The sequence below is a fragment of the Macaca mulatta genome, chromosome 15 (genome assembly GCF_049350105.2).
Source record: "Macaca mulatta isolate MMU2019108-1 chromosome 15, T2T-MMU8v2.0, whole genome shotgun sequence".
NCBI lineage: Eukaryota > Metazoa > Chordata > Mammalia > Primates > Cercopithecidae > Macaca > Macaca mulatta.
In genome coordinates, this window is record NC_133420.1 from 123,141,034 (window position 1) to 123,158,540 (window position 17,507).

The following is a 17,507-nucleotide window of genomic DNA, read 5'->3' on the forward strand; positions in this document are numbered from 1 at the left end:
CTTTCTTTTCCCCTTAATTTTGGTTTGAGGTGTGGCAAGAATTTCCTCTAATGTGAAAGGCAAACAAAACTAAATGAAACAGCATGTACTGATTACTGTTTTTATTTTCATTTTCATGCCAAAGAATTCTTCAAATTAAGGCCCACTGTGACAGGGAACTCCAGTGTCTCAGCAACTTAAGGTGGAACTCAAAATTTCTTTTTTTATTTTTTGAGGTGGAGTCTCACTTTGCCGCCCAGGCCAGAGTACAGTGGTGCAACCTTGGCTCACCGCAACCTCCACCTCCTGGGTTCAAGCGATTCTCCTGCCTCAGCCTCCCAAGTAGCTGGGATTACAGGCATGAGCCACCACGCCCGGCTAATTTTTTGTATTTTTAGTAGAGATGGGGTTTCACCATGTTGACCAGGCTGGTCTTGAACTCCTGACCTCAGGTGATCCTCCCGCCTCCGCCTTCCAAAGTGCTGGGATTACAAACGTGAGCCACCACGCCTGTCCTGGAACTCAAAATTTCTTGAGTCGCTTGGTTGTTCAACACCTAGGTTCACATCAGTACTTTGTTAAAACAAGGAATCAGGATTAGAAACATATAACATTTTGCATTCGGTTTATTTTTAAAAGGCACTGGATTGTTGTTGCTTACACAGATTAAGTATATAACTTTTCTATACAAAGGCTTACATCCTCATTTTTATCAGCTATCTCATTTCTCCTCTTGTTTGCAGATGTACCCACTAGAATGCCTTCTAATATCCTTTGAGATAAAATTAGTCAGTTGGTTGCACTCCAAAGGTATATCTCCAATTTGCCTGTTTTTAGTATTGCACAAAATAATTTTGTAGTATTGAATGAAATAGAATGAAAAGCTTATGTTGCTCAATAGCTATTGCCTTCATTTTGTAGATTTGGAAAATTTCTTCATTTCATAGAGCTGTCTCTCCTGATTAGTAAGAGTTAACTGTTTTTAATGTTTAATTTTTACACTGTTTTCGTATTCTAAACAGAGAGTTGACTTGTGTCTTTTGGCAGTGGACTCAGAGTTCATTTTGGGGGGAATTCTTAAGCTTTTACAAACTAATAAGATAAAGTGAATCCTGGAGTTCGTTTTGTTTCCTCAAAAAAGTGTTTTCCATTAGCTTTTTACAAAGAACTCACAAGATTTATTTTGTTAAACTTTGCATTTAAGAAAAGTATACAGTGTTTCAAGTGATGCTTTGGCAGTTTTAAAAATCTAGTCTATTATTGGAGACATTGGTATGAAAAACGTGGCAGACCACATTTGAGCCAAGATTCCATCTTGTTACTGATCTTTTCCATATGTTTTCTGTTAGTGTCTTTGTTCTTAAAACTCAAGCTTTCACTAAGGAAAAGAGAACAAATCTGTGTACTTTTTTCAAAAACGGTTTTATGTGCCTTCACGGTCCTTTTGGAAGATTAACTTAAAATCAACAGCCTAATGTTTATATAACTTCTCATTAACTCTGTGATTTGGATTTACAATATTGATTGTTATTCATGTTTTTAACAAATGTGAGAAAAAATTATCAGTAGGTAATTAGAGCACACAGAATAAAAAATGTCTAGAAAATTTAAACTGATTGGCAATGTCTATCTAGGAGGTTTAAGGTGGCAAGGGATGGGAATGCAGGGAGGTGGTGGTTAGAGTCAGGCCTTAAAGGAAAAAATAGGCGATATGAGTTTGTAATAGTTCACTGTTTTAGTTAAGTGGTTATAATTGTAGCAGTTGGGGAGAAAATGAGTTGAATTGTTGAAAAGTGTAAATTATGTGCTATGATTATACTTTGATTGAAATAGATTCAGTATCTCAAAGCTGAGTGACATAGGACTGGCTAGGAAAGGCCCTCCTGAGACTTGCTTAATTAACAATATAAGCATTACAATTTTCTGTGCATTTGTTCCACTTTATTTATTAGGCACCTACTTTGTGCAAATTTTAGGCGCTTGGGACTCAGCAGTGAAATTCTCTGTTGTTACAGAGAAGGAAAACAGAAAATAAATGTAAATAATCATAAAATGCAGCATATAAACAAGGTAGAGTGCGATGGAAGAGAATAATGCAAGGTAAAGGGATAAAAATGAGGCATTGGGGTACGGGTCAACAGTTCAGGCATCGCTGTATGTGGGGACTGGAATGGAACAATTAAGTTATGGTATGGCAGATGGTGAGAGCCGAGTGTCTCACTGTTGGAGTGGGAGTTACAAATAAATAAGCGAGGTGAGGTGGTGACAGTGATCCATGTGGTAATAGATTAGAGTTGAAGACATCAGTATGAACTCATATTTAGCTTAATGCAGCTGGTTAAAAGGGAAATGTAGTTATGTTATATATACATAGTACACACATAGACCTCCTTGCTCTGTTGGCTGAGAGAGCCTACAAGCAGGAACGTTTTAAGCAGCAGCAAACACAGTCAAAGCCCAGATCTTGGTTTCTAACATCATTTTCCAGTAAAAGGAACCAGGGCTGCTCCTTGGAGAAATGGCTGATTCCAGGAGGACTGGAGCAAGGAAAGTAGGAGATGGGCCTGGAGCATTGCACAGTACCAGAAAAAGGACACTCAGCAAAGAAAGAGATCTGGGGAGTCTCTGTTCTACTCAGTTTTGCTGTGAACCTAAAACTGCTCTAAAAAATAACATCTGTTAATCTTTGTTGTTGTTGTTGAGACAGAGTCTCACTTTGTCGCCCAGGCTGGAGTGCAGTGGCACTGTCTTGGCTCACTGCAGCCTCCACCTCCTGGGTTCAAGCGATTCTCCTGCCTCAGCCTCCCGAGTAACTGGGATTACAGGCATGTGCCACCATGTCCGGCTAATTTTGTATTTTCAGTAGAATCGGGGTTTTTCCATGTTGGTCAGGCAGATCTCGAACTCCCTACCTCAGGCAGTCTGCCCACTTCAGCCTCCTAAAGTGCTGGGATTGCAGGCATGAGCCACCATGCCCTGCCTATTAATATTTTTAAAAGGGTAGGCAGACACTATTTTAGGTAGTTTAGATATTTAGAACTGAATATGGTGACGGGGCAAGCCAAGTTGGTATCAGAGTGGTGACAGGCCAGCTTGGCTGATGCCTAGTGATCTAGGAGGAGGGAGTCGGTGGTACTCTCACAGGTAGCCAGTGTCAGGGTCAAGGCAGACATATGCCTGGAAGTAACCACCTCTCAGCATTCTAAATGGAATCAAGTTTGTAAGGCAGATAATAACACTTAGCTGATGAACTACTTCTATCGGAAAGGCCACTTGGGCAGCCCTATAGAAACAATCCAAACATTAATTGCAGTCAGTCTCTTGGTCTGTCTGCTCCCAGGGGACTATGAGGAGCCCCTGAATTCATGACCCATACTCACAAGGTTTCTTGGCCATCATCATTCACATTTTCTGTAAATGGTGCCCCCATCCCAACCCTGACCACTCTCTTGTGTAAGCCAGAAGTTTGGGAGTCCTTTAAATTAGTGCCTTCTCAAGTGTAGTAGGAGGTCCATCAGCATCAGAATTACCAGATCTGCTTATTAAAAATTCAGGTTCCAGCATCTTTATATACTCTAGATCTACAAAATCAGAACCTCTGAGCATGGGCTCAGAAACTTCCATTTTAAACAGGTGTCCCAGGTCCCACCAAACCTTGAGAACCACTAATGTAAATACTTCTCCCTGACTTTCAAATTGAATCTGTTGGTGAATCTTTTGTGTTCTACACCCAAATATCTGTTTGGTCTGACTTTGTCTCATACCACGACTGCCATCATCTCAAACCTGGGTGCTCTGGGTAGGGTCTTGACTATGTTCACAGATATCCTTCTCCAAGCAGTTTTTTAGCTGTCTGCATAAAAATCAGACTGCACACTGTCTCTGCTTAAACTTCCTTGTTTCTACTTGTTACTTGGTTCTACTTACTACTTCCAGTGATGCTTTATTTTTAAAAAGTAAATTCCAAACACTGATCTTCAAGATTGGGGATGATCTGACCTTGGCCTACCACTTGCCCATTCTTGGAATGTTCAGTTTGCATTACTGCTGGTTTCTGCACTGTTCCCACACTGGCTTCTTTTTGAGACTCACATTGCCATGTTTCTGTCTCACTATGACCTTTGAAAGAGCATCTCTGTCTGTTGAGGATACTAGGCCTCTGTACCTCTTATTCTCATTGTTAGCTAACTCTTATCTTTAGGACATCAGCTTATCCCAGCTGCAATTAATGATGAATGTAATTATTTGTCTGCTTTCTCCTTTCTGACAAGATTCTTTTATGAGCTGCCATGTCCTCAAACTGTCTGTCAATAGTGGTTGCTCAATAAATATTGTTTGAATGAATGAATGAATGAATGCACAGTACCTTCCAATGCGTATCTTCTCCTGCATTTTCTGAAGATGTTTTTAATTTCCTGCCTGTTGGAGGAAAGGTGCCTCCAGACAATGGCCTCTATCACTTCAGGGGAACAATCTTACTGTCACCTCCCAGACCTTACCTGGTGAACTCATCAGCAGGCCTCATAGGCCCTGTATGTGGAACCAACTTTTATTAACACAAAAGCATGAATACAGAAACACTGAAAACAGAAGACAATCAGTGAATACTTGGCTAAAGTCTACAGAACACAACGAAGGGAAAGAACAAACGACTGTTATGCTTAACTCAGCATTTGAATCACCTGAATATAATCTTGTCATTTTCAGGCCAAGTGAGGTGGCTCACGCCTGTAATCCCAGCACCTTGGGAGGCTGAGGAGGGCGGATTACCTGAGGTCAGGAGTTTCAGACTAGTCTGGCCAACATGGTGAAACCTTGTCTGTACTAAAAATACAAAAATTAGCCAGGTATGGTGGTAGGCGCCTGTAATCCCAGCTACTCGGGAGGTTGAGGCAGGGGAATTCCTTGAACCCAGGAGACGGAGGTTGCAGTGAGCCAAGATCACACCGTTGCACTCCAGCCTGGGTGACAGGAACGAAACTCCATCTCAAAATCATCATCATCATCATCATCTTGTCATTTTCTTGTGAATTTCTTCCAGAGGTATCTTGTACATATAGAAGCAAATACATATATTTAGAAATCATTATTTCTCAAGAAGCATTCCTGCATGAAATTCGAGATGTTTCTACTCTTTTCCTAATGTAAACATTGGTGCAGCTAATATACTTTTATAAGGGACTGCACATGTGTGCTAGTGTGTCTGAGGGGTGCATCTTCAGGCACAGATATGATTATTCTCCTCAGAGGCCCTTCCAAGTGGCACTCCCAGCTGTTAAATCCTCTGCATACCATTTATCAGGTTTTAATCCTTCAGTGATCCGGTGGGTTAAAATGGTATCTCATAGTTGAGTTCTTATTTCTCTTACTATGGATCTAGTTGAATATCTCTTATATTTTACAGCCCTGTATGCTGCTTTTTCTGGAACTGCTTGTATCTTTTACTTTTGTTTCTACTGTATTGTAGTCTTTCACTTAATGACTTTTAGGAGTTCTTTATGCATAAGGGAAACTATGTGCTATGACTTATAACTATTATTTTTCAATTTGTAATTTGCTTTTGATGGTTTTGCCATGAAGACTTTTTGTTACGTCACTGGGTTTATCCATCTCTTCTCTGTTTTTTTTTTTTTTGTTTTTTTTTTTAAAGATGAAGTCATTTAAGTGATTCTCCTGCCTCAGTCGCCCAAGTAGCTGGGATTACAGGTGCACACCAGCGCCTGGCCAGTTTCTTTCTTTTCTTTTTTTTTTTTTTTGAGACGGAGTCTTGCTCAGTCACCCAGGCTGGAGTGCGGTGGCGCGATCTCAGCTCACCTCCCGGGTTCTCGCCATTCTCCTGCCTCAGCCTCCCGAGTAGCTGGGACTACAGGCGCCCGCCACTGCGCCCGGCTAGTTTTTTGTATTTTTAGTAGAGACGGGGTTTCACCATGTTAGACAGGATGGTCTCGATCTCCCGACCTCGTGATCCGCCCGTCTCGGCCTCCCAAAGTGCTGGGATTACAGGCTTGAGCCACCGCACCCGGCCTATTTTCAAATTTTTTTTTAAAAATTTGCATTTGAAAATCTGGTATGTTTAGTGTTTACAGTACTTGTTAAGTATGAGATGCAATCCCACTGAATATTTTGCTGACATTAATTGAATAGTCCACCTTTCCCCTATCAAATTTGAAATGCCACTGTTTCCATACACTAGATTTCTTTAACTATTGAAGGCATTTCTTGACATTATATTATTTCCCTTTGACATGCTTGTCGATTGATGCATTGTTGGCATTTGATGTGGATAAGGGTACGTTTGTTTAGATCTCATTAATACTTAATACTTGGTATTCTCTAAACTTTTTCCAATTTGATAAGTATTCAATGGCAATACATTGTGATTTTAACTTCCATTGGCCTGCCTACTAAAGAGAGTGAACATCTTTTCAAATGTTTTTCAGACATTTGGATTTTCTCTTCTGATGTGTGCCTGTTGATGTTTTTTACTCATTTTTCTTTTCTTTTCTTTTTTCCGATACAGAGTCTTGCTCTGTCACCCAGGCTAGGGTGCAGTGGCACGATGTTGGCTCACTGCAGCCTCGGCCTCCCAGGTTCAAGCAATTCTTCTGTCTCAGCCTCCCGAGTAGCTGGGATTACATGTGCCCACCACCACGCCCAGCTAATTTTTGTATTTTTAGTAGAGATAGGGTTTCACCATGTTGGCCAGGCTGGTCTTAAAACTCCTGACGTCGTGATCTGCCCACCTCAGCCTCCTAAAGTGCTGGGATTACGGGTATTACCACTGCGCCCGGCCTTTACTCATTTTTCTGTTACGTAATTTTTTTTTTTTTTTTTTTTTTTTTGAGACGGAGTCTCGCTCTGTGGCCCAGCCCAGGCTAGAGTGCAGTGGCGCGATCTCGGCTCACTGCAAGCTCCGCCTCCCGGGTTCACGCCATTCTCCTGCCTCAGCCTCCCGAGTAGCTGGGACTACAGGCGCCCACAACCGCGCCCGGCTAATTTTTTGTATTTTTAGTAGAGACGGGGTTTCACCGTGGTCTCGATCTCCTGACCTTGTGATCCGCCCGCCTCGGCCTCCCAAAGTGCTGGGATTACAGGCGTGAGCCACCGCGCCCGGCCTACGTAATTTTTTAAAATTGATTTTTACAGATTCATTATATCTCATAGATACTAACCTCTTGCTGGTTATACCTATGACTCTGTGTTACAGGTTTTCAGTTGATTCTCTTGAATTTTTTAGGCACATGTGGTTCATATGAAAATGGTAATTTTGGCCGGGCTCAGTGGCTCACGCCTGTAATCCCAGCACTTTGGGAAGCTGAGGCAGGTGGATCACCTGAGGTCAGGAGTTCGAGACCAGCCTGGCCAACATGGCAAAACCTGGTCTCTACTAAAAAGATAAAAATTAGCTGGGCATGGTGATGGGCGCCTGTAATCCCAGCCGCTCGGGAGGCTGAGGCAGGAGAATCGCTTGAACCTGGGAGGCAGAGGTTGCAGTGAAACTCCATCTCAAAAAAAAAAAGAAAAAAGAATATGGTAATTTGACCTTCTCTTTAATTGCTTTTGAGAGACTAGCTGTTTGTTTGAAAGACATTTTGTAAATCTTTAGTATCTAGACAGCTGGACTATTTATTGTTTGGTCTTTCAGTTAGCTCCTATAAACCACATGAGATGAAAGTACATTTCAAATCAATAAGCCACATGACAACAAAACTAGAAGATATCATAGAATCCTCGCCAAATAAGGAGGGTTGGGTATAAAAGCCAGCACACAACCAATCACAGGCTGCAGAAAAAGCAAGAGAGCACTCATAGGCACGGGGAGTAGCCAGTACTCCACCCTCACAGAAGCAAAGTCCCAAAATTATATACACAATTAAAAAATGATTTTCTACATAATTAATTCAAAGTTTCTTCTACAATGACTAGTACTGAGTACTTTGTACTTTTAGAAATCACATTTTCAGGACTAGGAAAGGGTGGAAAGATGCATTTTACTTGGTGAAATCATTGGGAAATACTTTTGTTGTTGAGGAGGTGCAGATAGAAGTAGACCCTTTAATTTGGGGAATACATAATCCATCGTATTAGATAATTGGAGGAAAGGGCAGGAAAAAGATACAAAAAACTTTTGGACTTAAATCTTTCATGGTATTGATTTATTTTTTCTTCGATTAAATAAAAAAGATACCCTGAGATACCACAAAGCAAAAAGGCATTTGGGGAGTGCCTTAGTTCATCTTTTGCTACTATAACAGAATACCACACACTGAATAATTTATAATGAACAGGAATTTATTTCCTCACAGTTCTGGAGATTGCGAAGTCCAAGATCAAGGCACCAGCATTTGGCAAGGGACTTCTTGCTGGGTTAAAGAGAGCAAGAGGGGGTGGTTCCACTCCTGTAATAACAGCATCAGATAACCTAAATACTTCTTAAAGTTCCCACCTCTTAATACTGTTATGATGGCAGTTAGGTTTCAACATGATTTTTGGAGGAGACAAACATTAAAACCATAACAAGGAAGGAGGAGTAAATTCCTCCCGCAATCACTTTTCTGTTTGACTAGTACTTGGTACACACAGTGAGTCTCCCTAATTACATTTGGTTTTTTTGTAAGGCAGCCTGATACCTTTTTTTCTTCTCTAATGTGGGTAAAAGGTACATTAAGCAGAAAGATTACCTTCTGTAAGTTAATAAGGGATTATATAGTTTGAGATACATTTATAAAACATTATTATAAAACATCTGGAATGTTTTATAAATGATTGCTATGAAAATTTAATTACAAAAATGTACCCTAGGCTGGGTGTGGTAGCTCACGGCCTGTAATCCCAGCACTTTGGGAGGCCGAAGCAGGCGGATCACTTGAGGTCAGAAGTTCAAGACCAGTGTGGTCAACATGGCAAAACCCCAACTCTACTAAAACTACAAAAATTAGCTGGGCTCAGTGGTGCATGCCTGTAATCCCAGCTACTTGGGAGGCTAAGGCAGGAGAATCACTTGAACCCGGGAAGCAGAGGTTGCAGTGAGCCAAGATTGTACCATCACACTCCAGCCTGGGTGACAGAGCAAGACTTCATCTTAAAAAAAAAAAACAAGTATACATTTTTTTAAACATCAACTGTTTAAAATACACATATCTTACACTTTGTGCTCACCTTCCTTTAAATATCATTCCCAAAGCACAGTAATTCTAGCTTTGCAAAGATTGAAGTCAGTGTACAAAAATCAATGTTATTTCTATATACTAGAATGAATAATTGGAGACCGGGCATGGTGGTTCACCCCTGTAATCCCAACACTTTGGGAGGCCGACGTCGGTGGATCACACGGTCAGGAGTTCAAGACCAGCCTGGCCAATGTGGTGAAACCCCATCTCTACGAAAAATACAAAAATTAGCTGGGTGTGGTGGCGCATACCTGTAGTCCCAGCTACTTGGGAGGCTGAGGCAGAAGAATCGCTTGAACCCAGTAGACCAAGGTTGTAGTGAGCCAAGATTGTGCCCCTGCACTTCAGCCTGGGCGACTGGGCGAGACTCCGTCTCAAAAAACAGAAAAAGAATGAATAATTGGAGATGGAAATATTTAGTTAACATCTAATAAGATTTGTGTAAGAATTGCATGCTGAAAATTGCAAACATTGAGGAAGATCTAAATAAAGTATTGGCAAAAGGATAGACACTTGAGCAGTGGAATAAAGTTCAGATATAGGCTTACAAATTTCTGATTAATTTATTTTTGCCAAAGGTAAGTCAGCGGAGAAAGAATCATGTTTTTAACAAATATTGGGATAAAATCTCATTCAGAAAAGTAAAACTTAAAAAAAAAGGAATTGTTAAATTTGGAGGAAAACATCCAGAGATGCAAGACGGTTCAAACCTTAATATTTTAAAGTTTTCTGAGCCTGGTGCGGTGGCTCACACCTGTAATCCCAGCACTTTGGGAGCCTGAAGCGGGCAGATCACTTGAGGTCAGGAGTTCAAGAAGTTCAAGACCAGCCGGGTGACATGGTGAAACCCCATCTCTATTAAAAATACAAAATTAGTGTAGCATGGTGGTGTACGCCTGTAATCCCAGCTACTCAGGAGGCTGAGGCAGGAGAATTGCTTGAACCTGGGAGGTGGAGATTGCAGTGAGCCAAGATCACGCCCCTGCACTCCAACCTGGACAGCAGAGCGAGATTCCCGTCTCAAAAATAAAATACAAAGTATACTGTACACTGTGTACAACCTTATATGTGTTTTGGCAATGCTTGGTAGACATAGTCCAGGGATGAAACTCTCATCAGGCAATCTACAGTCATCTTTTTCAAGATTCAGATGTTTGTCTTTATAACCCTTATTTTTCATTTTGTTTTATTTATAAATCCCCAAGGTTGAGAGTGATTAAAAATACTGTCTGACCATTTTATAAAACCATTCTCAAGTGGGCCCTGGTGTTGATTTCTCCTATTACCTTAGATTCTACTGCAATCATTTACTTTTTAATTAAAAATGTTATTTTGATTTCATTATTGAGTCACATGCAGTTATGAGAAATAATACAGAAAGATCCCATGTACCTTTTACCCAGTTTCCCCTAATGATAACATCTTGCAAAACTGTGGTACAGTATTACAATCAGGATGTTGAAGTTGAGATAGTAGAATTATAGAACATTTTTATCCCTGCAAGAGTTTAACATGTTGCCCTTTTATAGGTACATAAATCTCTTGCTCTTCCCCCTTCACCTTTAGCCCCTGGCAACCACTAATCTTTTCTCAAATTTTACAGTTTTGTTATTTCAGGAATGTTATAGAAATGGAATCATACAATATATAACCTTTTGGAAATGTGTCACTAAACGTAATTCTCTGAGGATTCATTTGAGGTGCTGCATGTATCACTGGTTTATTCCTTTTTATTACTGAGTGATATTCCATGAAATAGATGTACCACTGTTGGTTTAACTGTCCACTGAAAAAACATCTAGGCTGCCTCCAGTTTGGGCTAATACTAATAAACTTGTTCTAAACATTCATGTACAGGTTTTTGTGTCAACATGAGTCTTCATTTCTCTTGGGTACATGCCCCGAGTATAATTGCTGGGTCATACGGTAAGTGCATGTTTAGTTTTTAAAAACATGCCAAACTATTTTCCAAAACAGCTGTACCATTTTACATTCCCACGAACAGCGTATGAGTGATTCAGTTTCTCGACATCCTCACTAGCATTTGATGTTTTAACACATTTTTATTTTAGCCATTCTAATAGGTATGTAGTGATATATTACTGTGGTTTTAATTTGCATTTCCCAAGTAGCTAATGATGTTCAGAATCTTTTCATGTGCTTATTTGCTATCTGTGTATTCTCTTTAGTGAAATGTCTGTTCGTGTCCTTTGCCCATTTTCCCATTGAATTGTTCATTTGCTATTGCGTTTCATGAGTTCTAGATACTAGAACTAGGAGTACCTTTGTAGGATATGTAGTTTACAAAGATTTTCTCCATTCTGTTGCATGCCCTTTCATCTTCTTAGCATCTTTCAGAGAGCAAAAGTTTTAAATTTTGGTGAAGTCCAGTTTATTGATTCTTTTTTTCTTTTATGGATCATGCTTTTGTTGTCATATCTAAGAACTCTTTACAAAATCCTAGCTCTCAAAGATTTTCATCTATGTTATTTTCTAAAAGTATAGCTTGACATTTTACTTTTATGATTCATTTTGAGTTAATGTTTATATAGGGTTTGAGAGGTTTTTTTATGGATATTCAATTGCTCTGGTACCATTTTTTTAAAAGACTGTCTTTCCTTCAGTAATTGCTTTGGTGCCTATGTCAAAAATAAATTGTCTGCACTCAATGCTATATCTGGCTTTTCTTTTTCAGTTCTCTTTATTTATATGTCTGTCTTCCTGACAACACAACCTAGTCTTGATTACTATAGTTGTATCATAAGTCTTGAAATCAAGTAGAATGATTTTTCTCACTGTATTCTTTTTTCAGAATTATTTTGGCTGTTCTAGTTCCTTTGCCTTTCTTTATAAATTTTAGAATGATCTTGTCTGTGTCTATAAGAAATCTGGCCACGTGTGGTGGCTCACACTTGTAATCCCAGCACTTTGGGAGGCTAAGGCAGGCGGATCACTTGAGGACAGGAGTTCAAGACCAGCCTGGCCAACATGGTGAAACCCCATCTCTACTAAAAATACAAAAAAATTAGCCGGGCATGGTGGCAGGTGCCTGTAATCCCAGCTACTCAGGAGGCTGAGACAGGAGAATCACTCAAACCCAGGGGGCAGAGTTTGCAGTGAGCAGAGCTCATGCCTTTGCAATCCTGCCTGGGCAAGAAGAGCGAAACTCCGTCTCAAAAATAAATAAAGTAAATCTTGCTGGGATTTTGGTAGGAATTACATTAAAACTGTATATCAATTTGCCCTTTTCTTTTCTTTTCTTTTCTTTTCTTTTTTTTTTTTTTGAGGCAGAGTCTCGCTATGTTACCCAGGCTGGAGTGCAGTGGCACGATCTGAGCTCACTGCAAGCTCCGCCTTCCGGGTTCACGCCATTCTCCTGCCTCAGCCTCCTGAGTAGCTGGGACTACAGGTGCCCGCCACCATTCCTGGCTAATTTTTTGTATTTTTGGTAGAGGCAGGGTTTCACTGTGTTAGCCAGGATGGTCTCAATCTCCTGACCTAGTGATCTGCCCACCTCGGCCTCCCAAAGTGCTGGGATTACAAGCATAAGCCTCCACACCCAGCCCCCAGTTTGCCTTTTTTAATTGGGTTTTTGTCTTATTATACGTTGTAAGGGTTCTTTTATATTCTGGATATAAGTCCTTTATCAAATATATAGCTTGTAATATTTGTCTTCTAGTGTATGATTAGTCTTTTTCTTTCTTTTTGTCTTTTTTCTTTTCTTTTCTTTTCTTTTTTTTGACAGAGGCTTGCTTTGTTGCCCAGGCTGGAATGCAGTAGTAGGTTCTTGGTTCACTGAAACTTCCGCCTCCTGGGCTCAAGTAATCTTCCCACCTCAGCCTCCCGAGTAGCTGAGACCACAGGCATATGCCATCACACCCAGCTAATTTTTGTATTTTTTGTAGAGAGGGTTTTGCCATGTTGCTCAAGCTGATCTTGAATTCCTGGGCTTAAGCGATCCACTCTCCTCCCAAAGTGTTGGGATTACAGGCATGAGCCCTTGTGCCCAGGCTTTTCATCTTCTTAATAGCCTTTTGACACATAAATATTAATTTTATAAAGTCTAATTTATAAATTATCTTTTGGAGACACTGTCTTACTGTTGCCCAGGCTGGTGTGCAGTGGCGCAATCACAACTTACTGCAACTTTAACCTCCCAGGCTCAAGTGATCCTCCCACCTCAACCTCCAGTGATTCTCCCTCCTCAGCATCTCGAGTAGCTGAGACCACAGACATGTGCCTCCACACCTGGCTAATTTTTTTTATTGTTTGTAGAGATGAGGTCTCCCTATGTTGCCCAGTCTGGTCTTGAACTCCTAGGCTCAAGCAATCCTCCCACCTCAGCTTCCCATAGTGCTGGGATTACAGACGTCAGCCACTGCACTGGGACCAGTTTATGAATTTTTATCTTTTATTATTCATGCTTTTGGTGTCAAGTCTAAGAACTCTTTGCCTAAGGTCTTAAATATTTTTTCCTGTTTCTTCCAGAAGTTTTATAAGTTTTATCTCTTATGTTTACGTCTATGATCTACTTTGATTTAATTTTTGTGTGTGGTGTGAGGTTAGGATCTAAGTTCACTTTTTTGCATATGAATATCCAATTGTCTCTGCACCATTTGTTAAAAAGACAATTGTTAAAAGTTGTCTTTTAACTTTTTTAATTTTAACTTTTTAATTGTCTTTAAAAAGACAATTGTAAAAAGACATGTTAAAAAGTTCTGTTCTATTGATCTGTGTGTCTGCCTTATACCAGTCTCACGCTCTCCTAATTAGGGTAGTTTTACAGTAAGTTTTGCCATTGGGGAGTATACATCCTCTAATTTTGTTGTTCTTTTTCCAAATTGTTTTCACTGTTGTAAGTCCTTTGCATTTTCATATAATTTTTGAGATTGGTGTGTCTACATCTACCATCATAAGATTTCATGATGATTGAGTGCTTAGTGTTTAAACATTGCATTTAAACTGCTTCATTTTTGACTGGGTGTGGTGGTTCTTGCCTGGAATCCTAGCACCGTGAGAGGCCAAGGCAGGTGGATCACTTGAGGTCAGGAGTTTGAGGCCAGCCTGGCCAACATGGTGAAACCCCGTCGCTACTAAAAATATAAAAGTTAACTGGGCATGGTGGCATGTGCCTGTAATCTCAGCTTCTTGGGAGGCTGAGGTGGGAGAATCTCCTGAACCCGGGAGGCAGAGGTTGCAAAGCCGAGGTTGCATTACTGCATTGCAGCCTGGGTGACAGCGAGACTCCATCTCAGTCAACCAACCAATCAATCAATCAGTCAATCAATAATCTGCTTCATTTGTTATTGTTACATGGTATGACCTTAGTAAATGCGTGGTGCTGTTCTTTTGTTCTTATTAAGGTTTTCCAGTACGGTGAAGTGACTTAGATTCTTTCGTATATGAAGCACAATTCTGTTTGTCCTAGTTTTCAAATATTTCATCTTTTTGTTTTCCTAAGTATTTTTATTAGTCAGATTCTGTGTTATTTTTTCTTCTAGTTAGATGTTATTGTCTAAATTTTTAAAATATAATTAGCAGTGGTTTAAGACTATTTTAAAGTAGACCTGGCTTTGATGTCTTTATTTTCAGACTTCTATAACTTATTAGAATAAGACTGCCCTCCCATGGTGAAAATTAGGTAATTTTTTTCAGTAAATTTAATGGGCTTATTTTTGGAAAAAATCGTTTAAAATGCGTACATTTTTAAAATATGTGGGAAATAAGCAATAAGCTATTCTGTGTTTCCAAATAAACAAATTGTAGAAACCGCCCCCGCCCCCGGCCCACACTAGCTATGAAGTCACAGTGGCTGACTGTGGGAGGCCCTGGCCACAGCTTTTCATGAGTTGGTGGTCTTAAGTCACCTGTCTCTCTGGAGAATCAGTTTTATAATCTTAAAATGAAGAGGTTTCAATGAGGCTGCTCCACATCTAAACTTGTGTGGCTCCTTTGGCTTTCTATGCCACCTTCTGTTTGTCTTCCTCATATTTTATGGGATATCACTTTGTATCTAGTCCTCTTTCTCAATCCCATGTTAAAATCCTTGGAATGCCCTTGTGTCTTATTGGTCTGATCCCCTCTATATTTTCTGTAGAATTATGTAATATTGCCACAAGTACCATTTGGGTGAAAGGAACTCTTTGGTCTTCAAAGTATTGAAATGATTGTAAGTATGGATAAGCATGGTGAATATAGAGAATCTGTTACTTACGTTTATTCAGATTAATAGTTGCAGTGGCCTCCCCTTATCCACAGTTTTGCTTTCCCCCATTTTAGTTACCCGTGGTCAACCATGGTCCAAAAATATTAAATGGAAAATTCCAGAAATAAATAATTCATAAATTTCAAATTGCATGCTCTTTTGAGTAGCCCGATGAAGTCCCGTGTTGTCCAGCTCTGTCTAGCCCAGGACATAAATCATCCCTTTGTGGAACATATCCACACTATATATACTCCCTTCCCGTTAGTCACTTAGGGTTATTAGATCACCTGTCATGGTATCCTAGTGCTTATGTTGTAGTAACCCTTATGTCAAAGAGAATCTGTAACAAGGGTGTCCAATCTTCTGGCTTCCCTGGACCACGTTGGAAGAATAAGAATTGTCATGGGCCACACATAAAACACACTAACACTAGCGATAGCTGATGAGTTTAAATAAATAAATAAATAAATCTTGGAAAAACTCATCATGTTTTAAGAAAGTTTATGAATTTGCGTTGGGCCACATTCAAAGCCATCCTGGGCTGCAGTGGGCCATGGCTATGGGTTGGACAAGCTTGATCTATAAAGTGCTTCCCTTAAGTAAAAAGGTAAATGTTCTCAACTTAATAAGGAAAGAAAAAGAATGGTGTGGTGAGAGTGCTAAGATCTGTAGTAAGACCACATCTCCTATCTGTAAAATTGTGAAGAAGGAAAAAGAAACTAGTTTATTTTCTTGTTGCACCTCAGACTGAAAGTTATGATCACAATTCATGCATAAGTATTTAGTTAAGAGGGAAAAGGCATTAAATCTGTGAGTGGAAGACGTGAGCAGAAATGTGTTTTGGTTGACAACAATCAGGTTTTGTACTTGCTGTGGTTTCAGGCATCTACAGGGGATGTCTTAAAACATATCCCCCATGGTAAAACCAAGACTGTTGTTCAGTAAGTCCTCACTTATCATCAGTGGGTTCTTCGAAACTGAGACTTTAAGTGAAATGACATATAATGAAACCGATTTTACCATAGGCTAATTGTTACCAAACAAGTGTCAAGTTCCTGTGGCATATTTCTGGTTATAAAATTGTCACCGAACTTCCCAATAAAGACGCAAAACATATCTAATATTAAACATTGAAATAAATGTGAGCTATATGTATGTTTAAGAAAAGGTTAATAGCCGGGCACGGTGGCTCAAGCCTGTAATCCCAGCACTTTGGGAGGCCGAGGCGGGTGGATCACGAGGTCAGGAGATCGAGACCATCCTGGCTAACATGGTGAAACCCCGTCTCTACTAAAAATACAAAAAACTAGCCGGGCGTGGTGGCGGGCGCCTGTAGTCCCAGCTACTCGGAGGCTGAGGCGGGAGAATGGCGTGAACCCGGGAGGCGGAGCTTGCAGTGAGCCGAGATCGCGCCACTGCACTCCAGCCTGGGCGACACAGCGAGACTCCGTCTCAAGAAAAAAAAAAAAAAAAAAAAAGAAAAGGTTAATAAAAAACAAGTGCATGAATTTTCATCTTTTATTAGTCATACTTTTGGATGTTAGTTACATGACATGTAACTACAGTGTTAAAATTAATCAAGCTACATATTTATCATCTATGTACTTTTCTATACATATATTAAACATCAATAGAAAATTTATAAGAAGTCAACAATATGGATTCAACTACTAATTTATAGGAAATGCAGCGGACAGAGGAATACGTTAAAGTACACCACAAGTACGCAATCAGGAAAATCTAGACTGTGGGAAATGCCTGGTGAAGCAAACAACTTGGTTTCTCCATCAGATTAAATGTAAGGAAGAAAAAAAGGGATGAAGGGGAAATGTATAGGTTGAAAAAGACTTAAAAGGTATATTGACCAGGTGCAGTTGCTCACACCTGTAATCCCCACACTTTGAGAGGCCGAGGCAGGTGGATCACTTGAGCCCAGAAGTTCAAGACCAGCCTGAGCAACATAACAAGACTCTACCTCTACAAAAAATACAAAAATTAGCCTGGCGTGGTAGCGCGTGCCTGTAGTCCCAGCTGCTCAGGAGGCTGAGGCACGAGAATCACTTGAACCGTGGAGGTGGAGGTTGCAGTGAGCTGAGATCGCACCACTGCACTCCAGCCTGGGTGCCAGAGTGAGACTCTTAGGAAACAAAGCA

At 40.2% G+C, this 17,507-nt stretch overlaps 1 protein-coding gene across 1 annotated transcript in view; it reads left to right on the forward strand.

Annotated features, from left to right (window-relative positions):
* CENPP (centromere protein P) overlaps positions 1-17,507 on the forward strand; it is a 272,761-nt gene that overhangs the window by 97,659 nt on the left and 157,595 nt on the right. The gene's annotated exons all lie outside the window — the stretch shown is intronic.